The 14,683-nt window shown below is 40.6% G+C and overlaps 1 protein-coding gene across 1 annotated transcript in view; it reads right to left on the reverse strand.

The window, feature by feature from the left end:
* PAG1 (phosphoprotein membrane anchor with glycosphingolipid microdomains 1) overlaps positions 1-14,683 on the reverse strand; it is a 143,766-nt gene that overhangs the window by 98,984 nt on the left and 30,099 nt on the right. The window contains exon 2 of the mRNA XM_034966269.3: positions 3,243-3,301. The gene's annotated coding sequence lies outside the window, so the exon portion shown is untranslated. The remainder of the gene's footprint in view (positions 1-3,242; positions 3,302-14,683) is intronic.

Raw genomic sequence — 14,683 nt, forward strand, 5'->3', positions numbered from 1 at the left:
GTATGAGGCTGGGCATGGTGGTTCATGCCTGCAATCCCAGCATTTTGGGAAGCCAAAGTGGGAGGCTCGCTTGAGCCCAGGAGTTTGAGATCAGCCTGGGCAATATGGTGAGACCCCATCTCTACAAAAAATAAAAAAAATAGCCAGGCATGGTGGCATGTGCCTGTATTCCTAGCTACCTGGAAGGTTGAAGTAGGAGGATCTCTTGAGCTCAGGGGTTTGAGGCTACAGTGAGCTATGTCCAGCCTGGGCCACAAAGTGAGACCCTGTCTCTAAAAGCAAACAAAACCAAAAGGAATTTAAAAATTATCTATGTTTGCCTGGGAAAAATTCTCAGGGAAAAATATCAGCCAAGATGCTAACAATGGTTCTCTTTGGGTAATGGATTCACAAGAAAACTTTTTTCTTCCTTGAGAGTATTAAATTTTCCAACTATCGTGACTATGTATATGCTTTATAGTTCAGAAAACACACACACACAATAAACACAAGGAAGGATAGCAAAACGAAAATGAAAGATTAATTAGACTGACTGCAAGGTATTTTGTTGACTACTGGCCTAGAGATAGCTAAGATTTATACTGTAACACTTATTTATAATCCAGGCCAACTCTTTCTTACTGCTCTTGGATGTTTTTCAGGGCATAAGCAGGCTGCTATTAAAATTGACTGATTTAAAAAATAAAGCTAACAGCTTATGCTGAAATTAACCTCGTCTTTGTGAGCCAAAGATCAAATGCGAGACAAAAGCTGGCTAGAGTCATCATTTCGTCAGCTCTGCAATCACCTTACAACTTAAGACCATTTTCACAGTGGAGACAGTTGTTAAAAGTTCTGACAAGCCCTGCGGTAACCTTTGATTACAAAGCCACTCCAGAAAGCCAAGGCTCTTGCTTAGAATTGGTTTGAATTAAAAATGAATCCCATTATTTTCCCCTAGCTCCTCAAAGACGCAGTTCATCACTAATTGTGTTAACTCTGGCCTCTCAAGAAACACACTTATTTGTTAATTCAGCTTAGGAGTGCACATCTCCCTGGACGGTTGCTGATTCTGTGTTCTCTTTGCTTGTGTTTCTCTTTTTTGGGGGGCAATCCTAGCTCACTGAAACCTCTGCCTCCTGGGCTCAAACAATTCTTGTGCCTCAGCCTCCCAAGTAGCTGGGATTACGGGTATGCAACACCATGTCCGGCTAATTTTTGTATTTTTAGTAAAGACGGGGTTTCACCATGTTGGCCAGGCTGGTCTCGAACTCCTGGCCTCAAGTGATCTGCTCGCCTCGGCCTCCTAGAGTGCTGGGATTACAGGCGTGAGCACTGCACCCAGCCTGCTTTGCTTATGTTTCTAATAACTGGAAAGAACAACTATGGAAGTTTGAAATATATTTCCAAGGCACAGGCACATTGGAAGCCTGAAAATGGGTTGGGACAATTTAAAATTTTGAATTTCAAATTAAAACATCATAAAGTCGCTACTATTACCACTAAAGTTGGTGCAGATACTGTCTGAATCTACTTCCACTGTGGAAATGACACACAATTACAAGTTTCAAAAGAATGTAGCCACCATGTTAGTTCTGATCTCAGCAGAAGAGGGAAAGGGGACATAAATTGGTTTTGGTGGCACTTCTTTAATGGGGCGAAAATAACAAGCAAAGCATTATTGTTGAGAAGAATGCTTATATCTAGTCAGAAAAAAAGCTCAGCTTGAGATAAATTACTTTTCATGAATTCTATCTTCTTTAGTGTCAGAGATATATTCATTTAAAGAAATTAGAGCATCCACTGTGTGTTACTATGTTCCAGGCATTTATTAGATGTTGTAGGTACTAAAATAGATACAAACATTGACCTCAAGCTTAGCTTCTATAGGAGGGTCAGATGGAGTAAAACTCAAGAAGTCAGCCGTGTACAAAAAAGTACCACACAACGCTTTCCAGAAATTGGGAGGAATGTGATTCTACTACAGAAACATGTGATGCCTATTCTAAAGTATATAGATTCTTGAGTTAAATCTTAATTACCCCCAACTGGAAAATGCTCTACATTTCAGGCCATAATAATGTGTGTAAGGCGAGCAGCTCTAGTGGAAATGGAAATGCATTAGAGAAAATGTCTAATCCCTGAATCGAGATTCTTGTCAAATATTAGGAGATCAGAGGAAGGCGTTTTTAGAATGTGGATAATCAAAGGTCTTAATGCATTGATTCTTTAGCCTAAGTTAACTAACAAAAGGCAGGCTGATTTCCAGGATCTGCAGTTATATTTAGAAAGACTGTGGCCTCAGAGGGGAACCAAAATAACCCTGAAATAGCTCCCTGCTCTCCTAAGAGGAAAGGGTTACTCTTGCAAAAGAAGGAATTTCTCAGTAAGTTGAAGCAAAGATTTAATTAAAAGACAGTGGCCTATTTTACAAGATTCCTTTGGTGAAGTGATTGGGAAAACTTAGACCAGATGAATTCCTTTCCAGGCCATACAGGCATTGGATAATGATTTAAAATGAATATGAGTCGGGCAGGCCATAACACTTGAGGTTTGTAAAATAAATCTTTCAAATGGGTGGACATAGTGCTTCGAAGTCCAGGATTCATTATAAAAACTGATAACCATTGTAGTAAACGAATTTCTAAAATAAAAGACAGAATGTCTTTGTGTTAACCTGTTCATTTAGTCTGAATGATTTTTCCACATTTGGTCTGTTCGCAGAAGATGACCCAAGGTTATTAAGGAATTATTAACATAACTTTATCATCAGCACAAAATGAGATTATTAATACCATGAATAATGAAAACGAAAAACACAGCCTCATATTTTTGGTGGTGGTGGCAGTGAGCACTGTGTATCCTATTAATCTCTCTATCAAGCCCATGAGACTATCCAATTATTATCCCTGTCTCAAAGATGAGGAAAGAGATTGAGATAGAGTAGGCATTTAGCCCAACTTCACAGAGGCTTTACAAAGCTCAGCCATGGATGGGCTTACCACCAATCAAAGGGAAACACCATGTTGTAGGAAGTATACCCACTGGCGTCTTGGTTTCTATCGCAGAAGACCTAAGTTGCTAAATTCAAACCAGACAAGCTCATTCCCTGGACGTTTTTCAGCTTAGAAGCTGTGTGTCTGCAGACTTAACCCAAACAGAGTCTCCAAATCAACAACTGATGCATGCAAAGTTAAACTAAAAGCCAGTTTGAATGAGTAATAATGTAGAATAAACCAGATAAATAAATACTTTGAAATCACCTTTTCCCAGCAATGAAGTTGTGTCCAACTGCCGAAATAGGAGAAAAATCTCGTGTTTTCTGGAAAAGAAACACAAGAGAAAACAATTTCAAAATTCTGAACTGGATTAAAACTGCAACAATTAAGAGTAAAATGATCAACTTGTTATTTACTTATTTAACATTTGGCCATCAGTAAGCAACTGAAAAAGGATTATTTAATTAGCTTTTACTGCTTTAATACTATAATAAAAGAATGTTAAAAAGCAAAAGTTAAAACTTGCTCTTAAAATATCCAGACCTATACGTTATCCCTAATTTTATACACGTAGAAAAGTAAAAATGATGGCGTTAATTGCATGTAGTAATAAATTATGTCCACACTTCGTTTTAATCATTGCTGCCTTCTAACTCAATCCCACCAATGATAACAGTAACTAGGAGTTATCATCAGCACTGCACCTGCACACCTCAAACACAGACCCCTAGAGCCCATGTGCAATGTACATGGATTAAGCAAAAACAAAATTGGTTGCATGCCTCAAGAAGATGAAAGTCTTTTCAGCAAAAAAAAAAACAAAGGTGAAACTAAATTGTATAGAGACGTGATAATTGTTATATTTAGCTATATTATTTAATGTCTTCATCTTGAAATATGCTGTATTTTTGTTAACATGGCTTCTTATGCTTAAAAATAAAACTATCACTTATAAAGATCACTTCTCCAAGAATAAGTGTGATTTGAGTTTAAGGAATGTAATCTCAAATCGAAAATTCTGTTTTTGTAGAACTGTGCATCTAAGTAGACATCTGAAAATATGCTAAGTGGAAGTAAAAAGCATGGGTAGTTAAAGAATGAACCTAATAACGAGACTGAATTTTCTCAGGAGAAATATCCACTGGGGGAAACTGGTGCCTCCTCTCCCCTCTTTTCTTTTTTGGTAAAGTTTAAAAGAGAAAAGAAAGAGCTATTTCTTAGAAGAAATGAAAAGCAAAGTAACATTTGAAAGACCAAATAGTCAAGCTGACAATAAGCAAGGTGGTAATTCCTCCATGAGCTCCAGTGTCAGACTCCACAGTGGCCAGCAAGACATGAACACCCAGACTCTTAACCCATGTGGTCTAAGAGCCGCCTGAATATGAGTACCAAGAGAAAAGTGCAGTAGAAGGTGAGAGAAGGTTCCATGCCAAGAGAGGCAGTAGAATGGTAAAGAACCCACTTGCCAAGAGTCCACACACAACGAAGAAAGGCAATGGAAACTCTCTTCTCTTGGCCTTTTGCTGGGAAATCCCACATCCTGGGCTACTAAGCATTATGGCTCAACAACACTGTGGGTGCTGGGAAATTTCCCCACCAGCCTGAAAACCTATCATTTATAAAACCAGGAGGATGCATTTCAAGCTCTAAACAATTGCATTGGGAACAAGTATTTGGGAATAGTACCTGTTCAAAAGTGGAGAAGCAATTATTTTGAGAGGCTGCTAGTGGTGTCTAAAACACTGCCAAATCTGTTTAATAAACACTTACTGATAAATCTCTGTGCTATATACAAGGGGCACACAAAGGCAAAGATGACAAGGCCCAGTTCAGGAGCCCAAGTTACAAGTAAGTAGCACAATACAGAGAGACGCAAGGGATAAGAGGAGTATGAACAGGTTGTGAATACAGTACAGAAAAGAGCAGGATAGTTTGGCTCTGGAGGGCCCCATCCGTGCTTGTTCTCCACAGCCCTTGTGACAAAACCCAAGCCCCTGGCATTGTGACAATCTCCCCATCACAGTGCCCAGCCTGTCCAGTGTCATCTCATCATCCTCACTGCCCTCCTGAGTCCTCCGTGCTTCTGCCACCCTATCTGCTTTACAGGCTAACCAGTATAGAAGAGTGAACAGACCAGCGGTACAGGGACCCACTGAGATGTGTGCTCCTTCAGCTACGCTCACCAGCGTAGGTGAAGACGTGGCGTGGGGAGAGAGCTGGGTTATGCAGGGTTGGGGTTCTGCTAGTCAGTATATCTAATAAAGCACTTGTTTTTAAGCTGGAAACTGTAGTGTGCTTGTAAAGAGTTAGTGAATCCTGGCACCTGATAGGTGGGTCCCCCAACTTGTTCCAACCTCCTGTCCCATTGTGTCCTCAGCCAGTCACATCCTTCTCAATTCTCTCCTTCATTTACTTAGAGTCCAATGAGGAAATAACTATAAACACCAATGTAAAATACATGCTCTGAAACAGGGCTTTCAACCCTGGCCTTGCTGACATTTGGGGCTGGAGAATTCTTTGTTTTGAGGGGCTAGCATTTCCTGCCCTGAGTTGTAATAAACAAAAATGTCTCCAGACTTCAACAAATATCCCCTTAGGAGCAAAATCATCCCCATGTTGAAAATCACTGGTCTAAAATGAATGATGACTTATTAAAACACAATAATTTGAGCATAGTGGCTCACACCTATAATCCCAGCTACTTAGGAGGCTGAGGTGAGAGGATTGCTTGAGCCCAGGATTTTGAGGCTGTAGTGATCTATGTTGTGCCACTACACTCCAGCCTGGGTGACAGAGTGAGGGCATCTCTTAAACACAAACACATACTCACATACTCTCATATTTATATCTTAACTTTCATATCATGCAGAAAAACAGTAGTGTGGGTGGGGACCATTGGAAAGGGCATAGATGAGGGAGTGGGTGAATGCAAAAAGCACCTGTTGTATTCTCAGCCCTGCATGAGGTCAGTTATCGCATCTAATACGCACAAAACACCCTGTGCTTTTCCCTCTGCATCACAGCTGCTCAAAACCTTGAGAGGCAATGATTTAGTGCATGCTGACAATGTTATTAAAAGCAGAACTCCTCAAAATAAAATAAAAAGTATTGCTAGATATGCCTTTCCTTCACTTTCAGTAGACTGAATGCCAGACTCCTTGAGAATAACCAGCACAACATATTTTCATGGCAATCAACTTCATTCTGTGCCGTCTTAGGACATTTCCACTGCCAACTTGTCCTGTGGTTGTTTTCATCATGATTGGCCCACATGGAGTCCTAGGCATAGCCATGATGTATCTCTTTTCCTCAAACCACAGCGAATTAGGCATATTTAGGCTAAAGATTTGTAAAACAGAACTGGTTACAGCTCTGCTAGTGTCCCGAGTGAGGATGACAATGCTATGGAGTGCACAGCAGTGTTGGGTGGTTAAATCCTGACTCACACTACCAACCTCCCTGAGAGCATCAAATGAGACAAGCGACAGGATTCTCAGATGGAATTTGATATTGGTCCTTTCCCCTCCTGACCCCCAAAGGGCCTGGTGGGCTCAACAATCTCTAGTAAATTCAGCATATTCAGGTCCAAAAGTATCCCCGAACAGGGATCTTCCTTAGCCTTGTCTATGCAAAAAGACCGGGAGTGGCTTTTTAAATACATGTGTGGATATGCAGTTCTTCCTAGTTGGCTTTTTCTGATTCTGTCCAAACACAATCACATCTGCCATGCTAGTATCTATCCAAATACTTTCTTTAAGGAGAATGTCCATATGTCAGCCACTATTCTAGGTGGGGGTTTCGATATTGACCAAGATGAAATTCCCTGTCCTATGTATCTTTCTAGTGGAGGTAGGGAACAAACCCACCATCTAGCAGCATAGCTGTGACAATCACTGAAGAAAACCACAGAGGCACTGTGGAGGTAGGGACTGCCTGGGGAGTGGGCGCTGCTTTGAGTTGGGGAGTCAGGAAAGGCAGCACTGAGAAAATGTTGGTTGAGCACAGACCTGAAGGTGAGGGGGAGGCAGGTCAGAGGGGGCTGGTTCCACTGGCCCCTCCATGTGCCCACCTTGGGCACCCCTCAGAGAGCTACAGCATGCCTGGTGCTTCCACACCCACTGAGTGGAGCACCGGCCAGGTGTGGGCACACGTGCAGACATGTGGGCAGATCCAGGAAAGGCAGCAAGATTATTAGCTGAGAATGAGGATGGAGAGGGAGGTATTTGAGGTTTGAGGACAGGACACAAGAAGATGATCCAGAAAAGCGGAACAATGAACAGAATAGCGGCACAGGGACCCACTGAGATGAAAGTGGGACCTGTGAGCACAGTGATGTGTGTTCCTTCAGCCGCACTCACCAGTGTAGGTGAAGATGTGGCGTGGGGAGAGAGCTGTGTTACGCAGGGTTGGGGTTTTGCCAGTGAGGATCATGAGGGAAGAGGGAACAGCAAAGAACCTGAGGGTGGATGCAAAAGAATAATTATAACACAAGATCATGGAATCTAAGCTAGATAACTAGGAAAGGAGAACTGGAGGGGGTGACAGACAAGGAAAATTAGCAGGATCACTGGATGGTGAGTACTGGTGGGCCACAAATGGTTGGAGTTAAGGTACAGGGGATAGAAGACAGAAGGTGGTGATCAGAGGATGGAATGGTTGAGGAGAGAGTGGATTAGACACTTGCTACTTAAAGTATGGTCCCAGACCAGCAGTTTCTGCAGTATCTGGGGACTTGCTAAAAATGGCAGAATCTCAGACCCTACCTCAGATCTACTGAATCAGACTCTGCATTCTAATAAGACCCCCAGGTGATTCACACTAAATTCGGGGAAAAACAGCCTTAAACCACTGTCACATCTGCACCATGCTGGCTCAATCTGCAGGCAACCAGAAGCCACAGACACCCTATAAAAAAGGGCGAGTGAATAGCATTCTGAGGTTAGGAAATTCCCTGGGGCTCTGTTTCCCCCTTCAAACAGCTCCACTTTAAGTCGCTCATTTTGGTTTCTTGGGTTTCTATCCAGCTGCCTCATGCTCTTGTTCTGCCAGGCCTTGCAGTCTTATGATATGGTTAGCAGGCTTAAAATTCAATTTCCCAAAGAACGCTGCCCCTCCAAATGCTGGTTAGCCTTCCCTCACTGTCTGTAGGCAAAGAGCATCTCCTTACTTCCTGCAACCAGGTACCTATCTCCACTCTTGTTTGCCAGAGAGAAGGCAACCAGATACTTAGTGTCCTCAATTCAGCCTGTGTAATTCCATGTGTCCATATAGATCTATTCCAAGACCCTAATGCAAAATGTATAGTATTGCCATTTGTGGCTTTTTAGAAGTTTAGTTTCCTGCTATATAATAGTCAGGGTTTTGTATCTTCTAGTATGAGTAGACTGACTTGCCTCTTTATAATTTTATAAAAAGGAGAAAACAGTTGTATACGACATTAGCATGAAAGATGAGGTTGAGTCTAGTTAATGGAGGCTTTGCCTCCTTAAAAGCTTTATTCATAATAAAATGAGTGTGACATTTTCATGAATCCAGACACAACCTCCTGTACAAACACTTGCATGTGAAATAATTAAGAATCTCCAACTTCTTTAAAGACAAGTGATTTCAGATGCTGCCGCATATGAGTTTTACTATGATTACTAATAATCAAGTACTATTTGCAGACACCATGCTATACATTCCATATATCCTCATCTTACCTAATGCTCACAAGGATTCATACTATTGTTACGCTGGTCCTACAGATGGGGAAACTGAGGGCTAGAAATGTGAAGTGACACAGCCAGTGAGTGGTGGAGCCAAGTTTCAAACCCAAGTGCACCTGATTCCACAGCGGCTCCTCCTGCACACACACAGGGTAACACACAGCTGAAGCCCAAGAGCATGGCACACCCAGCTCCCTCCACATTCCCACATCTCTGAGCATACACATAGTCACTACTAAATATTATATGTGCCTACTTGAGTTGAGAAGGTGTAAACAAGGGTCTCTAATCTCACTATTGGTAAATATCTGATACAGAGACCCTTGCTTAGATGTGACCATTTTCTAGATCGGTGATAATTCTTGTAGCTCTTGCTAAGTTACAATAATCAATGAAATGAGCCATCCTGACATCACTCTGCTAACCTGTGATACAGTTATAACAAACTGGCTTATCACTACAGGTACCTGAACACAATCTCTGTTGGTTGGTGACCTGGCCTCCGGGAACAGAACCTGTTCTGCTTTCAAGAGAAAATGCCAGCAATGACTTCTTATCTGATCCTTTCCCACACCAAGGCAGATCAAGTCCTTAGGTCAGTTCAGCAAATGCAAATGTGTACAGAAGAAACAGAATCAAATCCAAAGCTTCCCATGTGAATTATCACAAGGCTTTGGACATACCAGTTTCCTTCTCGGTATCACCTAACAGCCCATGATTCAGAGATAACAATGTCTAGCTCTGCCTCCTTTGCTTCCCAAGGATGATGTGAGGGTGACTAGATGGGCCTGTGGTCCTTGGGTAGGAGGAGCTGAGGTTAATTTAATAAGCCTATGTACACACACAGTGCTGAGAAGCACAAAGTCAAGCCAAGGCACCTGCATATGGTAATTAGGGTTAGGCATTCAGGGCTGATAAAGTATTTCTTTTTAAGTCAGTGAGGCCAAAACAAAGCAAACAACAACATTAAAAGTAGCCTCAGAAACTGACCTTCCCATTTCCAACCCCTATCTGCAAAACAGAAAGAGAAATCTCTTGCTTTCATGTAAAAATTATAGGGCAACTTCTTTGGTTTCTCAGATTTTGAAAGGAAGACAAGCTGTAAGAAAATAAATATCCTAGGGCCCATGCTAAGTACATACTTTTAAAAAAATTTTAATGTGTTCTATATCTGGATGAACATTTATTACTCAATATTTATTACTGCCTCAATATTTATTACTGTCTCTATACACATTTCTCTGTCTTAGGTTGTCAAGTCTGATAAGGCAAAGACCAAATATACTTTTGTAAAGTATGGGAAGCTGTTATGCATAATTAGGCACTTAAAGAGTTTTTGATGAAGATGATTATGAAGAATGAGAATGGTTAATACCATGGTAGGCATGTTTCATGAAACCTTCCTGTCTTTTCTAAAATGTCAGCTGACTGCACGTTCATAGAATCGTAGAGTTAATGGAAGCTTGAGCTTAGAAATCGTGCAGAGCTTGCTAAACAGTGTGTGATCTGCAGACCAGCAGCATTGGCACCCCCCAGGAGCTCGTTAGAAAGGCAAACCCTGGGCCTCACTCCAGATCTACTGAGTCAGAATCTGCACATTTAACAGGATGTACATTAAAGTCTAAGAGGCACCAACTAGAGAACCATCAAGTTCAACTGCTTCATTTTACAGCTGAGAAAGTTTGGGACCCAGACAGACTAAGTGATTTGTAAGCCCTTCCATATCCTGACCTGGGATTTGTTGCTCTCTATTCCAACCTTCTACAGCCTCTTCTACTTCAGGAGTACTCCTCCTTGCATTTCTCTTCTGTGGGCCTACAGGAACAAAACTGTAAATAAATAACAACCCACAGATTGCAGGGAACACTGCAATAATGGTAATATTTGTTTGCCTCAGTCTTTATTCTTTTCCTCACTCACATTTGAATACCAATTGTCACCCTCCTAACATATGGTGACTTTTATGGAAAAAACATTAATTTCTTCAGGTGTAAAGAGAATGGCTGTACTTTTGTCCACAACTAAGTCTTTTTTTTCGCATTTAGAAATCTGAAAGGAATTTGTTAGATATAAAAGAAAAATGCTGTCTTGAAGAAGATATGCCTTAAAAACAGCAGAGATTAATCAAATCAATAACGCAAGATGTGGAGTAAAGGTTTGAAAATAATATGTAAATTTTGCGGAAAGCAAAATGTTTAGATTGGTTAGAGGCAAGGACAGACTGACCTGTGTTCCATCATTTCCTAAATAAACCCTGGGAGAGACCACCCTATCAAAGAGAGCCAGAAGGGAACAGGCTTACTTAAAAGCACTCTCCTCTCCCTCAAGGCATGGCCTTCATAAGAGAACATCATCCCATCATTTGGGATCAAACCCATGTAAATGAAATAGATCAATAAAAATCCATAAACCCAAAAATATTATTTCCGACATGGCCATTGTTATAAATGTACTCAGCAAATGTTTTGAGGTACAGAAGTAGGAAAATACACAGAAGGTGTCTGCTAGTTTATCTCCTTCAGTGCCAGAGTTTCCGGGTTTGAAGTACTTAGTTGTATGTGACTTCATATACTTGTTTATTGAGGTAAGTGGGCTTAAACTTTTAATCTGTTTAGTAAAATCAACTGCAAAAGTATTAAAACCTATTACTAAAGACATTTTGTAGACAAATATCTAAAAAGAATTGAGGTCAATCAATTTCATTGTAATTTGAAGGTTTTTCTTCTCTATCCCTTAGTTAAGTAGGGATAAGAACTAAGGCCTTCTTCACCAGGGCAAAATACCTTCCTAACATATTATAAGTCATGAACAGATGTACTTGGAAAATGAGAAGATTTGAGTTTAGCACACAGACTGAATCTGAAAAATCATCTAAGGTTGGAAACAAGTTCTCCAAAGAGACACATCTATGTTTCTTTGGAAAAGAGACACGTTTTCTTTGGAGAAAACACACACTGACAAGGGTCTCAAATGCAGGCAATCCTTCATCCTTGCTTATTATTCCTTTATCCTTCCTTATTTTCCCTAAATTTCTTCTTAGGCTCCTGACTCCATACACTAAGGGACAGGCTATTTAGATGACATTGTAGGTACAGAATAAAAAGAGCAATTGACAAAAAAAAAAAATTGTCCAGTGCAGAGATGCTGCTACTTACTGGCTGTTTACACGATGAGGTAAATACTATTATTATTCCCATTTTACACATGAGGAAACTGAAGCATTCAGAGATAACTTATTTGCTCAAGTTTACACAATAGTATGACAGAGTGAGGCAGAAACTAAAAACGCACAGTCTGGTTCCAGAGTACAGGCGCTTTATTCAATATTTATTTCATTTTTCACCCCTTCACCCACTTCCTTATCTTCCATCTTGCCTGCAAATGCTAGAGTTCCACCTACAGTGGAATTATAAGCTAAGAAGTCACTGATCTCCTGGTCTGGTGATATCCTTGCCAGGACTCAACCTTCGCAGGCCTCCCCTTCCAGTAACAATAACATCGATTAGCAACCAGAGGTCAGACAGAAAGAGTCTACAGATTCCATCCCAAGCAGCCTTTCCACTCCTTGATTTCCCCCTCTTACTTCCTATCAGCTCAAACACTAATTTCTGCATTGGTATAGGAGCCAAACAAGTAGCCACTTCTTCAGGAATCACATGCCCAGCCTGGAAGGTCATCCCAACACCACTCACGCAAACAAGGCAGCCTCCAATAATCTACTCCTCGATCGGAAAAAAACAAAAACAAAAACACTTCTGACTGTAATATAATTTGCAGGACTATTATCCTCAGAAAATATTGAATTACTTAGGAGTTCAGCATCAAACATAATCATTTCACTTCTGGATGTCTACTCTGTAACGAGAATGTGCTAGGCATTACAAAGGCGATCAACAGGAATAACTTATTAACCCTTCCCTCATGGCAAATTCCCCTTCCGTGAAATTCTTTACTTCCATTTCCTACTTGGTCAACTATTTCAGACTGAGCATATGAGACTCAGGAGAGACACTCAGAGTTGGGCCCCTTAAGAGAAAGACCAACAGGGGTGGAGGGGCCTTGAATTGTAGAACTGAAAATACTTCAGTAGAAAGCCAGACACAGAAGAAATACTTATTATTATTATTATTATTATGTGTATCACATGCCATGAAGCAAAATCAATTTATTTCATTTATTTATTTTTTTTGAGACAGGGTCTCGCTCTGTTGCTCAGGCACAATCATGGCTCACTATAGCCCCAACCTCCCAGATTCAAGTGATTCTCCCACCTCAGCCTCCTGAGTAGCTGGGACTACAGGCACATACCACCATGCCCAGATAATTTTTAAAATTTTTTGTAGAGGTTGAGTTTTGCCATCTTGCCCAGGCTGGTCTCAAACTCCTGGGCTCAAGTGATCCTCCCATCAAGGCCTCCCAAAGTGCTGGGATTACAGGCATGAGCCACTGCACCTGGCACAAAATCAATTTATAAGCACCTCATTGAATCTCCACAAAACTACTAGAAAGTCTTTAGAAAGGAATGTTAAAGCAATTGCAATGATGAACAGAGTGACTGCGCAATACTCATAATTTTCTAATTTAAGAAATATTGAAGGAGATATATTCTATTTCATGTATGCTTATTTCGTTTTAGTGGCTAGCCTTCGTAGATGGACTAGTGAATTTCAGCACCTTCAATTCTATGGGGGTCTTAAGTTTAACAACTGCAAATCCACTAATAATGGAGATTTTCAGAAATAGAACTTTAAGTAGTTTATAATCAGGAAGAATACAACCACCCAAATTATTAAGATAAAAGGTAAAACATAAAAGCCATGATATGGTAGCTAGGTGGGTAGACGCATTTCCTCTACTGTAAGAAAAACAACAGTGTTGCACAATAAAAACCAGCTGATGGTTGGTTGTGGTCTCTGGGTAAGTAGTGGTAAGGACTGAGGCAAACAACCTCATCTAAAGAGGCAGTAAGAGGCAGTCTCTAAACATCCTATATCTAACTCCTTTGAGAGAATTTGAGAATGTACACCCAGTGTTGGCAGATTTTCTTATTTTTCCTGAGAAGCTAGAAGCCTGGATTTTTATATATCTCACAATGTTTAAATATATACTGTTAATGTAAATTTAAAAAGAATAATCTACTGCCCAGCACTAAGTGAGCAAACAAAATATGCTTGAGGATCAGGTCTGAGGGCCATTTGGAATATGGCTTCTCCCAGGTGGGAGTAGGATGGGATTTTGATAGGAAAAGTCTTGAATTTCAGTCCCACAGCTATGACTCTGTGACCTAGGAAAAGTGCTTAAAACTTCTGAGGTGAGTGTCCTGCTGCGGAAAGATACTTGGATACTAATAGCCTATGCAGATAGGCCAAAGAGTATAGTCAGTAAGAAAGGATGCAGGCTTTGGGACCAGACTGTCCAGTCCAAATGTGGCCTCACTACTCATCAGGGCAAATCATTCCACCTCCCCGCGTCTCAGTGTGTTCTTCTTTACAATAATGCTGACCTCACAGGGTGTTTAGGAGTTAACAAATATTATCTATTTTTTTAACATATATGATTGATAAAACAGAATCCCTTGCCTTCCTTCCCAATCTCCAAGCAAATAAAAAAAAATAGACTTTAGAAGAGGCAACTTCGTACTAACATCTTTCTGAACTTGGACATGCAAAGTTCTTTATATATGATATAGCATTGTGTTTTCAAATTGATGTAGCTACAAGAAATTTTTAAAAGTTATTTTATTTTTTAAATTAAATTTTAAAATTTTAGATAGTTATAGATTCACAAGCAGTTACTTATAATAAAGAGGGATCTCATGTACCCACTGCTCAGTTTCTCTCACTGGTAACTTCTTGCAACACTATAGTACAACATTACAACTAAGGTATACACACTGATAGAAGGGATATAGAACATTTCCATCACCAAGTATTACTCATGTTGCCCTTCTGTAGCCCCACCCACTTCCCTCCTGTCCCTACCACATCCTTAACTTCT

The sequence above is a fragment of the Pan paniscus genome, chromosome 7 (genome assembly GCF_029289425.2).
Source record: "Pan paniscus chromosome 7, NHGRI_mPanPan1-v2.0_pri, whole genome shotgun sequence".
In the NCBI taxonomy this organism is placed as follows: domain Eukaryota; kingdom Metazoa; phylum Chordata; class Mammalia; order Primates; family Hominidae; genus Pan; species Pan paniscus.